This window comes from Papaver somniferum, chromosome 9 (genome assembly GCF_003573695.1).
Source record: "Papaver somniferum cultivar HN1 chromosome 9, ASM357369v1, whole genome shotgun sequence".
Lineage (NCBI taxonomy): Eukaryota > Viridiplantae > Streptophyta > Magnoliopsida > Ranunculales > Papaveraceae > Papaver > Papaver somniferum.
In genome coordinates this window covers 53,840,678-53,860,463 of record NC_039366.1, presented here as the reverse complement: position 1 = coordinate 53,860,463, position 19,786 = coordinate 53,840,678, and positions in this window count along the sequence as shown.

The window sequence follows — 19,786 nt, the reverse complement described above, 5'->3', positions numbered from 1 at the left end:
TAAGTTCAATCAATTTTTAATCCAACCTTTGGTTATTGATTAAATTGATTGACACTTTGACATTGGTTTTTTTATACTGTCCAAGTTGTTTCTTATAATAATCAGGCTCACGAATTTCCATCTGTTTGATTTGCTGATTACATTAAGAAACAGAGATATAACTCTTTGATATACTTTTCTTAAGATTGAGTCTGACTGTCTAGTTGATTCTCTTGAAAGTATATTGGAGTTAGTCCATAGAGATTGCTAAGCAAAATATTGGGTGTGGTTGTTAGACCCTCGCTTTTTCAATTGGTCGCTGACTTTGACCATTGACCGATAGTTGACTTCATGTAACACTGGGCTGGCTGGTGAGCTGCGTCGGTTGGCTGGTCAGCAGGCTTGAATGACAGCTGAATTGTGGCCCAGACTATATTATGGCCCAATATGTGACAATTTTATCATGGTACAAACAGGTTCCTTAGTATGAAATAGAATGTTTGTTTAGTTAATCCAATTATAGGAAAATTAATTATACATATGAATTAAAACATCTAACCAGATAATAATGTTTGTTGAAGGACTAAGATTTATAATTATTACTGAAAATGAGATTCAGTAATCAAGAACGAAAAACTTAGAAACCAATTGTGGTTGAAAGAAAATGTAACTAAGATTTTTTAGGATTTGTGTAATAACAAGAAATAACCCGTGCCATAACGGCACGACATGATCCGGAATAATAATTTATTATAATGATTTTAATAATTACTGCCAGCTATAGTAAGACTTATTTATGTGAACTTGTAGCTATGAAAATCAGCATGAATACAAACAATATTGTTAGGTTTTTCATACAAACTATATTACAAACAAATTCATTTGATATTTGATGATGACAAACTCAGCATGAGTTATCTAGTTAGGCTGGATCTTGCACATTTTGTATTAGTGTTTTATGATATTTTTTAGGATTAATTCGGATGTTCTGTATGTGTATATATGATGTATTTTTAAATGGTTGTAGTGATAGTGGTAAAAATGGGTTCTTTTCAGATTTGTGAAGGGAATAAACTTTTAGATTTTTTTTTTTTAAAACTTAAGAATGTAGTAAAATTAAATAGCAAAGTGATGTGAAATTTTATGGACAAATAGGGGTTTAAGATTCCACCATTCAACAATAGTTATATGATCTAATATTTTTTTTTACTATGCAATTTAAATAATTGGTTTGATTCAAAATATTGCCAAAAGCAGATTTCCAAAATATCAAATGTTAATCACAAGTATAATGCATCAAGAGTCTAAAACTAAGCATGCATTATCAAGGGAAAACACAGTTGATTAATAAAAATCATTTAATTCATTTTTATCAATGCAATTAATCACATAAAAATATTGCATAAATTTTTTTAGAGATTACCACATAATTATTGTGAGAATGGCTTCCTCTGTCACCCCTGGGATTGGGTTTAGCTACTCATGATGAAAAACCTCTCAAAATATTTCATTGATGCTCAAAAGTGTTTTACAATTAAGAGAAAGACAAGAAAATGATATAAAACAGGATTCTGCGACCCACAGAAGGCGTCCAGAATCAACGATAGAGATGAAGTGCTATTGTCATTGGAAAACTATGACCCACAAATGACAGTCGTTGTCTTTGTTGGTAAACGACTGCCTTTGGTAGTCTGTTCTTCCTCTTCTTCTTCCTCCTCGAGCAGCAGCAGAACCAGAATCTCTGCAACTTCAATTTTCTTGCTCTGTAGTGCTCTAAACCTCTCCCAATTCTCTCTCCACTCTTCTATGAGTCCCCAGCACTCTATATATACTCCACAGGATCAAGAAGTCTCGCTATAACTCGAGATAATTCTCTCTTAACTCGGTTTGATGAAAAAATATTCTGGGAATATTTTCTTCCCTGATTTAGCTTCTCACGCGTACATTTCCATCCTGGTCACTCTAGAAATGTTTACACACGACCCACAATGTTGTTAGAGCCCTCATGCATGAGCAGAACACGCTCAAATCTTCTCCAATCCCGTGTCCAACCCGTGTTTCCCTTTTTTGCATTCCGTGAATTATCCAGCTAATTCTGGCCAAATTTGATCGAACCAAAAGCCCAAAACGTGTTTGCTAGGACATATCACAACTTCCTACCAAAAATCAGCCATTGAATCGCCCTAGAACACGTTCAAAATTTCCAACAAAACATCTGCCAGTTGATAGTATTTTTTTTCCCGCCAATTTTTGGTTTTTGAATTTGGGAAGAAGATGTCCTCCCCCCTAACCAGAACTGGGGTGCGAATAGCAGCTGCCTTGGGGGTGACCTGGGGGTGCTCCGTGCAACTTTTCGAGACGAATTTTCCAACAATAATTATTTTCCAAAAATACCTACAAACACACAAAACACCATAATAAGGACGAAAACAAGTACTAACAATACGAAACATTGAGGACAAATTAGACACATAAATGCGTCTATCAAATACCCCCAAACTTATTATTTTCTAGTCCTCGAGCAAAAATAAAAAATAAAACCGAGTTAATCTCGGGAGGGTTTACCAGAGGTGTACCCACAAAACCATTACTCCAGACCCTAGTTATCTATGTCGAACCTTGGAAGGCACTAAAGAATCTCCTTGGTTGGCTTACAATCACTGACTACAGGAGGAAGTACCCTGATGTGAAATTCCAATTGTTGTACACGAGTTTACACTCAAGCATACTAAAATTCATATAAAGTGACAGAGCTCTACTCAGATAGTTGCACTATGGACATCATACTCGGAGTCAAACTAATCATATGGATAGAAAAAAGATATGGAAATAGAAAAATGTAGATGGTTTTGATGTTAACCAAATGATCGATGTTTCACATATCTGTCTGAAGGCCACTGACAGAATGAACCTATCCTAATGGACTGAGATACCGATCTGACTAATATCAACACAACTGGCATATACAAGGGAACCAGTGGTCAATAACTTAAATCTAGATCAACAAACTGGCAAATACAAGGGAACCAGCAGTTGACTACACAGAACAATAACCATTTTTTTTAACTTAACGGCATGAATAGATATTTTTGATCCAAGCGCATGCTTCTTGTCAGCAGATTACACGATAGTTCCCACGGGTCCTGCATTCCACGCTTGCTTAGGCGACGGAAACATGGAGAACACACGCATATTTCTATCCAAGTGTTAATACTTATTCCGATTGGTCTAACTGGTCCAGTCTCTCTCTCTTTTTTTTTTAGTAACTCAGTCACTCTAATTCACCCTAGCAGTGGTAACAACTTGAATCGTGTGCCCCACCTAATCACTTAGAGAAACATAGTTTAAAATGAAAAAATAAAATAAAAAAAAAGAAATGGAAAGGACTCAACGAGATATGGTGCAACTATCATGTTATTTCTAACACCTGAGCTCCGTGCTTTTATGAATAGACTCTATAGATGTTTCCATCTAATCAGATTGGTTCCTCAACTCCTACAACCAAGATGCTTCCATACACTTAGATTAGTTAGTGCCATCCTGAATACGCATAAATTTCTAGGCTCTGGAGTTTATTTATTGCAACTAAAAGCTAACAAAAAGTTTCTTCCCCACCCCCAAACTTAAATCTAACATTGTCCTCAATGTTTCTAATTAAAGAGCAGTACCAAAAGTAAAATAACACGAGGAGAAGTTGGAAAGATAGTACCTGGGTGAAGAAAATCAAAAACTAATATACAACATACAACTGCCTCGATGGTCAATCAAGGGTAAACAGGGTCCTCCAGAGGGACCTCCTCAACATCACCTGTAGGAAAGGGCTCTAAAAAGGGTTTCAATCTCTGACCGTTAACCTTCGAAGAACTACTACCATCCGGTGTCTCGATCTCAACAGCTCCATGAGGAAAAACAGTGCGAACAATAAAAGGACCCGTCCACCGAGAACGTAACTTCCCAGGGAAAAGATGCAAGCGGGTATCATACAGAAGAACTTTTTGACCTGGAGAAAATGACTTCCGTAAAATGTTTCTATCATGCACAAGTTTCATTTTGTTCTTATACTCCTTCGCACTATCGTAAGCATCTATACGAATCTCGTCCAACTCATTGAGCTGGAGTTTCCTATGGGCTCCTGCCTCGTCAAGTGAAAAATTTAGCTGCTTAACAGCCCAATAAGCTCTATGTTCTAACTCAACAGGTAAGTGACATGCCTTGCCATAAACAAGCCGATAAGGCGACATTCCAATGGGGATCTTAAACGCAGTACGGTAAGCCCATAAGGCATCAGTAAGCCTAGACGACCAGTCTTTCCGATTAGGATTAACTGTTTTCTCTAATATACGTTTTATCTCCCTATTGGAAACCTCTACCTGACCACTAGTCTGTGGATGATACGGGGTAGCTATCTTATGTGTAATACCATATTTCTTCATCAGAAGCTTAAAAGGCCCATTACAAAAGTGCGACCCTCCATCACTAATTATAGCTCGTGGTGTACCAAAACGTGTAAGTATATTATTTTTCAAGAACTCAATCACAACCCTATGGTCATTGGTTTTACACGCAACCGCCTCAATCCACTTAGAGACATAGTCTACGGCGACAAGGATGTATAGGTTACCAAAAGAATTAGGAAACGGACCCATAAAGTCAATACCCCACACATCAAAGACCTCAACAATTAAAATAGGGTTCAAGGGCATCATGTTCCTACGGGAAATGGTTCCTAATTTCTGGCATCGTTCACAAGTAACGCAGTAACTGTGGGAGTCTTTAAACAACGAAGGCCAATAGAATCCACACTGCAATATCTTAGCAGCAGTTTTCTTAGCACTAAAGTGACCCCCACAAGCATGATCATGACAAAGGAAATAATACTGGACTGGTCACTCTCAGGTACATCTCCTAATAATCTGGTCTGGACAATACTTAAAACAAATAAGGATCATCCCCAAAAGAAGTGCTTAACCTCAGCTAAAAATCTAGAACGATCTTGTTTACCCCAATGTTGGGGCATTCGACCAGTAACAAGATAGTTCACTATATTCGCATACCAAGGTAATTGGGTAACAAAGAACAATTGTTCATCAGGAAAGCTATCCCTTATAGGAAGGGAATCATCTGGGGAACTAACAACTAGCCTAGACAAGTGATCTGCTACAACATTTTCGGCACCCTTTTTGTCTCTAATGTCTGGAGAAAAACTCTTGCAACAACAGAATCCACCTAATCAATCTAGGTTTAGTATCCTTCTTAGACAAAAGATATTTTAAAGCAGCATGATCAGTATATATGATGATCTTAGAACCTAAGAGATAGGGTCTAAACTTGTCTAAGGCAAACACAATGGCTAATAGTTCCTTCTCGGTAGTGGTATAGTTCAACTGGGCATCATTCAGAGTTTTGCTAGCATAGTAAATCACATGAAGTAACTTATTTTCTCGCTGACCTAGCACAACACCAATAGCATAATCTGAAGCATCACACATGATCTCAAAGGGTAGGTTCCAGTTGGGTGCCTGGACTATGGGGGCGGTAGTGAGTAATGACTTAAGCTTCTCAAAAGCCTCTAAACAAGCATCATCAAAGACAAACTTAACATCTTTTGCAAGCAAATTGCAAAGAGGTCTAGACATCAAGCTAAAATCCTTAATGAAACGACGATAAAAACCAGCATGCCCTAAGAATGACCTAATATCTCTTACGGTTTTGGGACCGGTAAAGTTTTAATAAGGTCAACTTTGGCTCTATCTACCTCTATACCCTTTGAAGATACAATATGCCCTAGAACAATTCCTGAACGAACCATAAAGTGACATTTCTCCCAATTAAGCACTAAATTCTTTTCCTTACACCTAGTCAAAACTAATGACAAATGATGCAAGCACTCATCGAAAGACGAACCAAACACTGAAAAATCATCCATAAAGACCTCTAAGAACCGTTCTACCATGTCAGAAAATATGCTCATCATGCAACGCTGAAAAGTCGCAGGGGCATTACATAGCCCGAAAGGCATGCGTCTATACGCAAAGGTACCAAAGGGACAGGTAAAAGTGGTTTTCTCCTGGTCTTCTGGGGCAATAACGATCTGATTATATCCAGAGTAGCCATCTAAAAAGCAGTAGTGACTATGTCCAGCTAATCTCTCTAGCATCTGGTCGATGAAGGGAAGGGGAAAGTGGTCCTTCCTAGTGACCTTGTTCAATTTCCTATAGTCAATACAAACACGCCAACCCGTGGTCACTCGGGTCGGGATTAACTCATTGTTATCATTCTGGACTACAGTAATACCAGTTCTGGGAAAACCTGAACGGGGCTGACCCACTTACTGTCTGAAATAGGGTAGATAATGCCTGCATCTATAGCTTAAGAACCTCAGTTCGAACTACTTCTTTCATATTGGGGTTTTTAGTCGACGTTGCATCTCCCTAGAAGGTTTGGGTGTCTTCCTCTAAATAGATCTGATGCATACAAACAGTAGGACTTTACCCTTAATGTCTGCTATGGTCCACCCTAAAGCTTCCTTGTTGTTTTGAAGGACGTTTACTAGCCTACTTTCCTGATTCTCTATCCCGAGTGAAGAAGAAACAATCACAGGTAAAGTCTCAGACGGGCCTAAAAACACCATACTTCAGGGTATCTGGCAATGGTTTTAGGTCCAACTTAGGAGGCTCTTCTAAAGAAGGAACTAGGGTAGACTTAGAAACTGGTAGTGGTTCGAACTTAGGTTTCCATCCATTACTAGTATCTAACAAAGGGGTTGAATCTAACAAAGCATTCACCTCATTAATCACCTTATCATCATCAAAATCAATCCCAAAGTGAGCTAGGCATTTCTCTAATGGATCTTCTAACAAAGTGTTTGGTAATGACTCCTCGACTAATGTTCCTATCATGTTCACCTCTTCTATATTCGAGTCATCTAGTTCAGAGGGTAGCTTACTAATATTAAAAATGTTCAGCTCAATAGTCATATTACCAAAAGACAAATTCATAATACCATTTCGACAGTTAATGATCGCATTGGATGTAGCTAAAACGGGCGACCTAAAATCACTGGTATTTGGTTCTCTGGGTCAGGGACAGGTTGGGTATCTAGGATAACAAAATCCACCGGATATATAAACTTGTCGACCTCTATGAGAACATCCTCGATCACACCACGAGGAATTTTAACGGACCTATCAGCTAACTGAAGTGTCATCTGTGTAGGTTTCATCTCACCAAGTCCTAGCTTAAGGTACACATGGTATGGCAGTAAGTTCACACTGGCTCCTAAGTCAAGCAACGCTTTCTCAACACGGTACTTACCTATTGTACAAGCAATGGTAGGGGACCCTGGGTCTTTATACTTAGGAGTAGTGGTATTCTGAATAATAGAACTCACATGACTAGCTATGAAGGCTTTCTTCTGGACACTGAGCTTACGCTTTCGCGTACACAAGTCCTTAAGGAACTTGGCATAAGAGGGAATCTGCCTAATTGCATCTAATAATGGAAGGTTGATATTAACCTGCTTAAAAACCTCCAATATATCATTAAAGTTGGACTCCCTCTTAGTCGGAACTAGCAGCTGGGGAACGGGGCTCTGGGAACAAAGCCGGGCTCATCAGGACCCTCATTGGTCTCTTTGGAGACTCTATCAGTCTCCTCATTTTCTGGCTCATAAGGGTGAACTACAACATGTTCACTTTCAGGTATGTCGACCTTATTATCAACTTTCTTTCCACTCCTAAGGGTTGTAACAGAGTTCACATGATTGTACGATTTCTCTCCTCTAGGGTTAGGATCAGTATGACTAGGGAACCTTCCTTCTTCTCTCTCATTGATAAACTTAGCTATTTGGCCGACTTGAAGCTCTAATTTAGCAAAAGACTGGGCACTATTCTTAAAATTCTGTTTGGTTTCCTCTTGAAAATTACCCTGGCTTTTTACTAACATTTCCTGGCTTTGTGATAGCATCTCCTGGCTCTTCCTTAATATACTAAGGGTTTCCTCTAAGCTAGTTATTCTATTCTCAGATGGGTTCTGGGTCTGACCTGAAGAGTTCTTAGTATAACCAAAACCTGGGGGAGGCTGAGAATTACTAGACTGGCCTTGATTCTGGCCCTTAGACCAAGAGAAATTAGGATGGTTTCTCCAACCAGGGTTGTAGGTCTCTGAGTAGGGGTCAAACTTCTGACGGTTTTCAAACCTAGCATTGTTATAGACAGCATGAGCTTGCTCTTCACTAACCTGACCTTCCCAGAATGAGTTATCGGGCTCTATTCCACAACTAGAGACTTGAGAGGCTCTATTAGGTTCAACAAGGGACTTATTTTTAGATTGACCCATTTCCAATGCTTCTAACCTTCTAGATAAAGCAGCAAACTTAGCATCTGACGCAAAACTCGTATCTACCATATTGGTGCTACTTCTATTGACCAAGAGTTTTAGGGGGTTCAACACAAGACTCCCACTGTTGGGATTTTTCAGCGATAGCTCCTAAGAAGGTAAAAGCATCATCAGCATTTTTACTAGTGAACTCACCAGCGCACATAGACTCGACCATGGCTTTGGTCGAATAGTCTAAACCATTATAAATAATCTCTACAAGTTTCATCTTATCAAATCCATGGTGAGGACACTGGGATAGGAGATCATTGAATCTCTCTAAAAACCTATAAAGATTCTCCCTCTTGTTGCATACTAGCACTAATTTTCTGCCTAACAGCTGCAGTTTTATGCTTAGGGTAGAATTTCATATAGAAAGCAGCAATAAGTTCCTGCCATGTTTCAATGGATTCAGATGGTAGGTTGTTTATCCAGGTCTTGGCTTTATCTCTCAAGGAAAAGGGAAACATCTTAAGTTTCAAGACCTCATCAGTAAGGTCTTTTATTCTAATTGTCCCACAAATTTCCTCAAAGTCTAATATGAAAATAAGGGTTCTCATCATCCTTTCCTAAGTATATAGGGATCATCTGAAGAATACTAGGTTTTATCTCGAAATTAGCCGTAGTGGCTGGCAATTTAATGCACGAAGCTCGGTTGGACCTAGTTGGGAACATGTAATCTTTCAAAGTTCCATCAGTGGCACAACAGAAGTACTAGGGTACTTTCCTCAAAAGATAGGTTCTCAAAACTGAAGTTTCCAAAAACGGGGCTCTCAAAAGAAGAGTCTTCGAGCTCCCCGCTTCCACAAGAAGATCTTTTAGGCTCGTCACTAATCAAACGGCCAAAATTATCTCTTTTCCAAGCACGCTCTGTAAAGGAATCGAGCGCTCTTGGCATACACAAACAAAAATCCTAAGGAAGGGAGGTTCTAAGCAAACACACAGCAGGCCGACTCCACCAAATCAAACCTAAAAATTTCTAGCAAACAAAAAGCATGATGGCTCCACTTAGATTGTTTCTAGACCAGCTTCTAATCCTTCGAAAAGGAATTCGTTACAATCTGAGCAAATTCTCTGGAATCAGTACGAGTCAAAGTGAGTTGAATAGAAGCGAGGGAAGCTCAGTGGAGCTTTGATACCCAAGGCCTCACCGGTATTCAAGGCGGCGCAGTCACGCATTCAACTCACAGAAACCATCCTGAACTTCGAAGTATGCTCAAAAGAGTAACCAATATTTTTCGAATGACTGTCCTATTAAGCTCGTTAACCTATAGGTCTCGTTCTATTCAAAATTTTAGGCTTAGGTTTGCGTTTGGTTTCGTTTTCCTAAGGCGGGCAAGAAGAGAACAGTGATGAAATCCGAACCCTTATCTTGTATGGCCAGTCCTTGCCCTTTACTAGGAATTTAAAGCAACTGGTTCAGTCCTCAACATATAATCACCTTAAGGCATACAGTAAACCCGCTTGCAGGAGATTCGCGGGTGTTTCGAAAGTCTTACCTCCCGTACCAGGCGGGCGAAGAACCGCTGAAGTCGACTCGGGCCACGACTCCTATGTCGTGTACGAACCCGAGGGGCCGAGACGATATTATAATCGTCGACCCTTCCGTAGGGTTTAAAAAAAAAAAAATTGTCCAAATGTCCAAAGTCCAAAGAAAAGTGCAAAAATATTACAAATATTTCCTAATACAATTCTAAAAAAAAATTAAAAATTAAAAAAAAAGAATAATAAAACTAAATCCTAAAAAATTATTTGTCTTCTATTTTTTTCTTTTAGCTTTGAGCTTTGTTCCAAGTCCTTAGTGTCCAATCTTCAAACCTTCAAATCAAAGACACAAACAAAGAAACGTAAAGAGGAACAAATGAAAATAATAAAAACCTAAAAATTCTATCTAAGCACAAATCCGCCTCGGCGGCGCCAAAAATTTGATGTATTTTCAAATGGTTGTAGTGATAGTGGTAAAAATGGGTTCTTTTCAGATTTGTGAAGGGAATAAAATTTTTATATTTTTTTTTTTTAAAACTTAAGAATGTAGCAAAATTAAATAGCAAAGTGATGTGAAATTTTATGGACAAATAGGGGTTTAAGATTCCACCATTCAACAATACTTATATGATCTAATATTTTTTTTTACTATGCAATTTAAATAATTGGTTTGATTCAAAATATTGCCAAAAGCAGATTTCCAAAATATCAAATGTTAATCACAAGTATAATGTGCATTATCAAGGGAAAACACAGTCGATTAATAAAAATCATTTAATTCATTTTTATCAATGCAATTAATCACATAAAAATATTGCATAAAAAAAAAGAGATTACCACATAATTATTGTGAGAATGGCTTCTTCTGTCACCCCTGGGATTTGGTTTAGCTACTCATGATGAAAAACCTCTCAAAATATTTCATTGATGCTCAAAAGTGTTTTACAATGAAGAGAAAGACAAGAAAATGATATAAAACAGGATTCTGCGACCCACAGAAGGCATCCAGAATCAACGATAGAGATGAAGTGTTGTTGTCATTGGAAAACTATGACCCACAAACGACAGTCGTTGTCTTTGTTGGTAAACGACTGCCTTTGGTAGTCTGTTCTTCCTCTTCTTCTTCCTCCTCGAGCAGCAGCAGCAGCAGAACCAGAATATCTGCAACTTCAATTTTCTTGCTCTGTAGTGCTCTAAACCTCTCCCAATTCTCTCTCCCCTATTCTATGAGTCCCCAACACTCTATATATACTCCATGGGATCAAGAAGTCTCGCTATAACTCGAGATAATTCTCTCTTAACTCGGTTTGATGAAAAAATATTCTGGGAATATTTTGTTCCCTGATTTAGCTTCTCACGCGTAGATTTCCATCCTGGTCACTCTATAAATGTTTACACACGACCCACAATGTTGCTAGAGCCCTCATGCATGAGCAGAACACGCTCAAATCTTCTCCAATCCCGTGTCCAACCCGTGTTTCCCTTTTTTGCATTCCGTGAATTATCCAGCTAATTCTGGCCAAATTTGATCGAACCAAAAGCCCAAAACGTGTTTGCTAGGACATATCACAACTTCCTACCAAAAATCAGCCATTGAATCGCCCTAGAACACGTTCAAAAATTCCAACAAAACATCTGCCACAGAACTGGGGTGCGAATAGAAGCTGCCTTGGGGGTGACCTGGGGGTGCTCCGTGCAACTTTTCGAGCCGAATTTTCCAACAATAATTATTTTCCAAAAATACCTACAAACACACAAAACACCATAATAAGGACGAAAACAAGTACTAACAATACGAAACATTGAGGACAAATTAGACACATAAATGCGTCTATCAATATACAATTACCTATATTTCCATTTTTCTTATCATTCCAAAATTAAAATGTGAATAATTAGAAGAAAAAAGCTCTGCACATAAGGTTTTAAAATAAATACGATATGTCAGCCTGAAATTTACGCGAGTCTGTGTTTTATTTCTCCTAAAATTACTGACTTTTTCAAAACTAATAACTTCCCTCAAATTTTCATCGATCTCCACTGTCTTTGGTTTTCACTTCACATAAGTTAGTGAAACCGTTCAAACTCGCAGGTGATGTAGATCAACTGAATGGATTTTAAAACATTCTATGATTTTCCTTATCATATCAACATAAAGTTTTGGAAAGGGCAATTCAGTTATTTCACATATCAGATTTGTGGTGTGTACTTGGTTGAGGAGAAAACATGCAAAACCCGTTCTGTAACTATGATTCTTTGTACATCTTTATCAATTGAAGGGTTTGATTCATGTGAATATAAATGTCGGTTGTGATTCTTTGCACCGAACGTCTTCATATCACCAAAGACGTTCGCAAACGATTTTATGCTTTGATTTGTTTATTTGTTTCTCCTCTAGGTATGATATAGGATTTTGTTCTTAATAAATGATTTGCATTTTTTTCTTCTTTTTAATGCATGATTTAACAAAAAAGAAATGGATTTTCTCTATAATTGGTTTTTATCCACAATCCTTCAATGGCCGAAAAATAACTTAGTTTCATACTTTCATTTAATTTTGTGGATTTAATTGAAATTTTCTATTCTTAATTTTGGGAAATTATTTGGTTATTCATTTATTTTTTTATTTATAGATGGATAATAACCCGTGCCGTAACTGGCGATAAATGTCAGAAAATATTTATATATTTGTAGATGGAGAATAACCCGTGCCGCAACTCGTGATTAAGATCATAATTAAAGCTAAAAGTCTTAATTGTTATTTTTAAATGTATTTAATTTTTATTTATAATCCTAATTATGACAGAACTTAATGTTATTTATAAAATAAGTTACAACTCTTACATCCGTCAGACGTCTTTCGTTAGGATGAGTCTGGGATGGTCAGATATAACGTCTGTCTCTCAAAATGTTATCTAATCGTCTAAGGCTCCAAAACCCCTTTTGTTTTGTATTATAGATTGGTTTCATGATCACTAGTGCACTTTATGAGATTTTGTTAAAAAAACAGAGAGAAAATTACAAGAAGTTAAAGAAGTAAAAGAAGAATAGTTGTTGAAGATCTCAATCTCACAACCTCCTTCTATATGTTTTTTTGCTTGGCTTCGCCCATTACAAAATTGGACCGAAACAAAAGGAGAAATTATTGGTTTGTTTTTAAAAGTTAATTAAGAGATTTTATATGAATTTCGACTTATTTTCCGGTAAGAACATCTCCAATCCAAAGAGGACTGGAAATAATTTATTCATATCAAAATAATAAAAAATTATCTATAATATAAAATATCTTTTCAATTATAAGCATCTTTATCTAAAAACTTAATATATATAGCACTCAAACAAAGCTTTTGGTTGGCAACCTAGCAACAAGCTGGGCACCTACTAGCGTCGTTACTAACTAAACAATTCTTGAGACGCTTAAAAAAACACAAAGTATCCTCACCAAGTTCCCCTAAGATAGAGAAAGCTAGGACTCCCAAACCATGGCCATGTGAAAAACATTTTTCCAAGTATTTAGTGTGTTTACTTGAAACCACACTTGATATAGCTTTTCCCGGGACGAACGAGTGAATTCATTCACCAGTGAAGGGAGAGATACCTATGACATCCATACAAACATCTTGTCCATTTTCCCAGTTGAGCACAAGAATATCAGCAGGTTTCAAATCTTTGTCATTATCCATCAGAAAACCGAGAGAAACTTCCTTACGCGCAGGCACACCAGCTTTGTAACAAATGTCAGCGATTACATCACGAACAAGATCATGTAGAAACTTAGGGCCTATATCCTTATCACAATGAAGCGCGTGATCCCTAAAAATGTTCATGGATTTGTTACAACTTGGGAATAAACCATTCTCAACAAAAAGTGGGATGCCAAGACGATAACAAAGCACAACTCTGAACTGTCTAGGTCCAAGGCCCTGATTGAGCCCACCAATGGTTACAACCAATAAATAGTCTTGAGCATGCTTAACACGATTGCACTGCCACAAGATGGAATCTCTTACAGACATAGAAAATTGGTCTGAGATTTGCTTCTTAACCACATCAAAATCAGTGACTGCCAGGGAGTGCATGGAAGGGGGGTGGGTGGGGTGGGGGTGGGGGGAAGTATCATTGACACAGTAAGTAGAAGGTAATCCACGTACCTGGATAAATCTCTGAAGTGCAAACTGATAAACAAAACCTTTGTCTGTTGAGAATGAGTTACCAAGGATCACCTTCTGCACCGAAGTAGTCTGACTCTGAGAAGCGAGGTAACAGTAGGTGCTGGTGTCAGCCATGGTGTAAATGCCAAGTCCACCATCTTTGATAGGAAAGGTAGCTAATCGCTGATGTAAAGGACCAAACCCCGCACCATCACCCGTGATTAGTAGTCTCAATTACTTATGTAAATGATCATCAAAAAGGTCAGTGGCTGGTTGCGGGGCTGCATGATTAGTAGTACACATTGCAAAATATAGTCTAGACACACCAGTGTAATTGCGAAATAATAACATCTTACTTTGGGGGTCTTTAAGTTTCTTGATTTCCGTCATTAATTGAACAGTTTTATTCACCCTGGTCAACATCATATCACTGATAAAGTTCAGATCTAAAATCACCGGTCCACCCAAAAGTTTGACATTGTTAGAAGGTCTACCAATATCAGCCGGGAAAACACCGTCAGGTTTGCTTCTTGGATCAATAGAAGGCCAAAAGACTTCTGTTTTCTTTATATTGAGATGTAAACCGCTGCATGGTCCTTTTGTTTCGATAATGCGCAAGGCTTTGGCTACCTCCAAAGTATCACCAATAATTGTACCATCGTCAAGGTACCAGGCATGCAAATCAAGTTTGCATTAAGAAGCAATAATCTTCACCAGGGGGTGAAATTTCAAAGCGAATAAAAAGGGGCCAAGAGGGTCACCTTGCTTAACTCCAAGAGCATAGGACAAATATAATGGTCGTAATAGAGTTTAGCAGGCCTCAAGTAACAAAATTCTACCCAGCGTGAAATACCTGGACAATGAAGACGAACTTCCTTGATGAGTTGATATCTGCTCACCATGTTGAAAGCATTAAAAAAATCAATGAGCAACATTGACATTTTGTCCGAGTGACCTTGCATCTCAAGTAGGCGATTTACAGCATGTAAAATACTTCCCCCTCCCGCAGGCACTCCAACCCCGAATTGGTAATCACCTAAATAAGACGACATGTCCTTTCCAACAGAGAAAGCAACCACTTTCAAAACCAACATACGCCAAACCGTACCAACATCAACGGGCCTAATACCACCCCCAGGTTTAAGTAACAGAGTTAATGGGCACTAGCAATGAACTCACCCAAAACCACGGGGCATTTACCAGCCAACCAAAGATTGAAAACCCCCGTAATCGAAGCGAGTAACTCATCTGCAACGGCTGCCGCAACCCCACTCATTACATCGACCAAATGTTGCGCACGTAAACCGTCACGGACGCAAGATGTGCCTTTCCGGAAGCTCTTAATAGCTCCCAAAACAGCCCGTGAGTCCACTGTGATAGGATCAACAAATACAGCGTCACCGGGGACATCAGGGGGAGGCGCAGGTGGATGCTTGTCCTGTAATTCCTGGAACGTACTCTCATCACACGATGCTAACCCAGATGAAGACAACACCCGTATAGCTGCAACGAAATGACCACATCTAAACTTCTTCTGACAAGCCAATAAAGTAGCAGCTCCTAGTTTCTTATCTGCCTTCTTAGACCCATTACGAATAGGCTGTTATAGCAAATAAATACATAGGAGGGATGATATACTAAATACAAATGTATTGACGCAAGTCTTAATTAGACCTTCGAGCTATTTTCATGTCATCAATTTTATTTTAATAAAATTATATTTAATACAAAATCATACTAGAAGAACAATATTTTGTTGTTTATGCGAATCTAATATACAAGGTATAACTTTAACTCATGGAGATGAGTTTTAAGACAAAGAGTCTTATTTAGACCCATATATGAAACCCGGAGTTTTAAGACAAAGACTCTATTGCAATGTTAGATTCTTGCAGAAACCGGTTTTGAGTTTCAAAGACACGCGAAAACGTCACGTGGTTATGTTTAGTTTTACTGTCTCGGTCACTGCACCCTGAGGAAAAAACGTTCTCTCTCCTCTCTGCAAATCAACGAAAAATGAGTCAACCTGTTTCAAAACTCCATTAAAAATCATTTCATATTCTATATTTCTCTTCTTCATTTTTGATTCTCTATTTAAAATTAATGATTTAAATCCCCGAGCTTTCCTATTTTCAATTGTTACTTATCAGGATTTATTTGATCTGTCATTTTAATGTCTAACTAATTTTATTTGTTCTCTCTCTATGTTTATGTAGTGTTGTTCAATCGATATGGCGTTTGTCGATTTGGAAGTGGCTATTGTGTTTGCTGTCATTGTTGTTCTGCTCATTGTAGCAAAGGAATCAACGCGTTTACATAATCAAAAATCATAGTGTTTGCCTCGTCAATTGTTCAAGTATGATTGGAGATACCTTGAATTGGTCAGTCCCAACATAACTTTCCAAATGCCTCTCCATTCTATAAGTATTAATTTAGTCCGCCGATTGGAAAATTCAAAAAATCAAAAACAGATACAAATTTCGTTTTACTTTTTTAGTTGTGTTGATAATTTAGCAGAAAAGTATTCAATTAATTCTTATCTAAGGTGAAAAAGCGGGGGTCTAACAACCACACCGAAAATTTCGCTTAGCAATCTGTATGGACTAACTCCAATATACTTTCAAGAAAATCAACTGGACAGCCAGACTCAATCTTAATAAAAGTATATCAAAGAGTTATATCTCAATCTCTCAATTCAATCCGCAATCAAACAAATAATAATTTGCGAGCCCAATTGAATATAAGAGAGAAAACTTGAACGATACCAAAGACCAATGTTCAAGGATCAATCAATTTCAATCAACAACCAAATGTTGGATTTACCAATTGATCGATTCAACGCACAACCTGTGACATTTCAATTATATAACAAAATATAATGTGGAAAAGAAATAACACAGACACCAGAAATTTTGTTAACGAGGAAACCGCAAATGCAGAAAAACCCCGGGACCTAGTCCAGATTGAACACTATACTGTATTAAGCCGCTACAGACACTGGCCTACTACAAACTAACTTAGGTCTAGACTGTAGTTGAAACCCAATAGATCTCACACTGATTCAAGGTACAGTTGCGCTCCTTACGTCTCTGATCCCAGCAGGATACTACACACTTGATTCTGGTGCGTGTCGTTAATGCAACAAATTAATCAAGATATTTCCCACTAATTAACTGGTAATATAGCAGTAGTAAGAGATCGTTCCCACAGAGAGCTGTTTAATTGATAGGTTATTTGATCATCAAAATAAAGTAAATAACAAAGGGGGATTGGTTTTAATATAATAGAAAGACAATAAAGAAGAAAGAGATGATTAAGGAATCCTTCCCCGTTACCAAGCGATAGCAAGATTAAAATACTTATCCATCTTCCGTTAGAACCATTCATCACCAACCGTAGAATAGCAGGTACGCTTAGCTATCCCAAAAACTCCTTGTATCACCGGATAACAGGTACGCTTAGTCACCAGATTATATTCAACTGAGCCGCCTTGAGGTACGCATACAAGGTGTAACTCAATCGAATGCTTTAGGGTTTGTGAATTAGGTTTGATTCCAGTAGTTAAAATCAGTATGCTTGGTTCACTTACTGGTGTTGTTTCCACACACGATTGATTTACAGAATCCCTCTGCAAGGTCTCATGGTTTCTACTTGTGTAGGAGATGCACGACAATTACGGATCGTTCAACTCGCTACTAGCAATAGATTGATTAATAGACTAATCTGGTTGCGCACCCAAACCAATCTAAGAATCAATCATAAACCCTAAATATAATGAAAACAAATGATGATGATTAAAACCTCAAATAGACTTGTATTAATAAAGCTTTACTCTTGGAACATTGAATTCATCCTTAATCAACAAAGGATTTAGCTACTCATATTACAAAGAAGATGAATAATGGTGGTTTCCCCCCAAAGGGGTAAACCCTAGGTTTTGATGTAGAACTTGTGATATGAGATTTTATATGATGATATGTTTTACATAACCTAATACCTTTTTATAGGTTTACATTGCTTGGTTTTCAAGTATTTAGTTCGGTTCAAGAACCCGACCCGAAATAACGAAATAACGAATCCAAACGTGCCCTTAGGATTTTCAAGGTACTAATACACGTTTTACACTTGCTAAGTTCGCAAACCCAGTTGCGAACTTCAAATTCCATCAGAAATTTTCGGAATTAAAGTATGAAACCCGTCCGCGAACTTTAATGTCTTCGGTATTCAATAAAAGCTTGTTTTGGCCACAACTTCTTCGTCCGAACTCGGAATGACCTCATTCTTTTTGCATTATTTTTATATTTAAATTATATTCAAGATGATGATGAGAAATCCTTAATTTGAATGAGTTAAGATTGGTCTTTGGCCCTTCTCTTGATTTTGAGCGTTTTGCTCCTTTTCGTCGCACTTCTTCCACTTCTCTTGGACTTGGGCATTTGGATACTTGGAATAATTCTCTTCCTAGATATTTTCAGAACTTTGTTGCTCCTTTTTGGATGATTTACCTAATAGAGGCAAATAAGAGAAAACGATAGTAATAATACAAATACATGCAAGAATAACAGTTAAAACAAGTATGGAATGAACACTAAAATCATATGAATTATGCACTTATAAAATTCCCCCACACTTAGCTTTTTCTAATCCTCGATCAAACTAAATAAAACTAATCCTAAATACAACAACTCCATGTCGTGAGGATACAGTTACTCTTAGCATGAATAACATGCCTTTAAACCCCTAGGTGTCCCTAATGGACGAGTTACAGTCTCGTGAGGGTTTACAAGAGGTATACCCACAAAACCTACTCCAATTTCTCGCCTTGGAAGAACCACTAAGGATAGACACAAAGTAGAAAGCCAAATAATTAGCTTGCATAAGTTCTTTAGCTGCAAACATCCCACATATATTCCAATCATCACACAAAAGCAATTACTTGCGTGTGTCATTCAACCTGACTGCAAAACTCTTCTAAGATAGTCATCGTACTTGTTGCAACGTTTGCCACAACACTCGCATACTGAAATCACATGGATAGATAAGATAATGGAATAGAAAAGTGAAGTGTGCAAATGTTGACTAAAGTGAAAGATGCTACCCACACTACTTGTATGAATGTCATCAAAGGATTCTTATTTATAGCGCAATAGTTGAGAGAAGCACCCATTTAACTCGACCACATGATTAGGTACTCTAAGTGCATGTTCCTTTTAAGCAAGTACATGATAGTTGCCTTGGATCCTGCGTTCCACGCTTGCTTAGGCGACGAAGACAGGGACAATGTTTCACACATACTGCTATCCAAGTGTCAAGAACCTCATCAATAGTCTTTTTGACTTGCTATATAATGATGATATGGTTTTTGTTTTCATCAACTATGATTAATCCGCAATTCCGGACATATCATTTATTAGTGTCGATAAATGAAGAGGATCCCTATATATATATATATTTCTTTTTCTTTTTTTTTCTTTTTTTTTTTGCGGCTCACTCTTTATAACTGTTAGACAATTGTCTATGGGGCTTTCAAATACTCAACCAATGATTACCTTGCTACAACATCCACGGTAGTATCAGGATCCCACCAAATCACTTTAGAGAAACATAAAACTGCAAAGATAAAAAGAAAGTGATTCAGTAATGATTAATTGCGAGGATGAATCTTTCAAACGACTACCATAGCTTAGTTTCGCATTCAATTATGAACGTATATATTTAAGGATTGAAATAAATGGAACTTAATCTATAACTGTGAGAAATGTTTCAACCTTAAAAGGTTTAGAGTGTCATCCTAA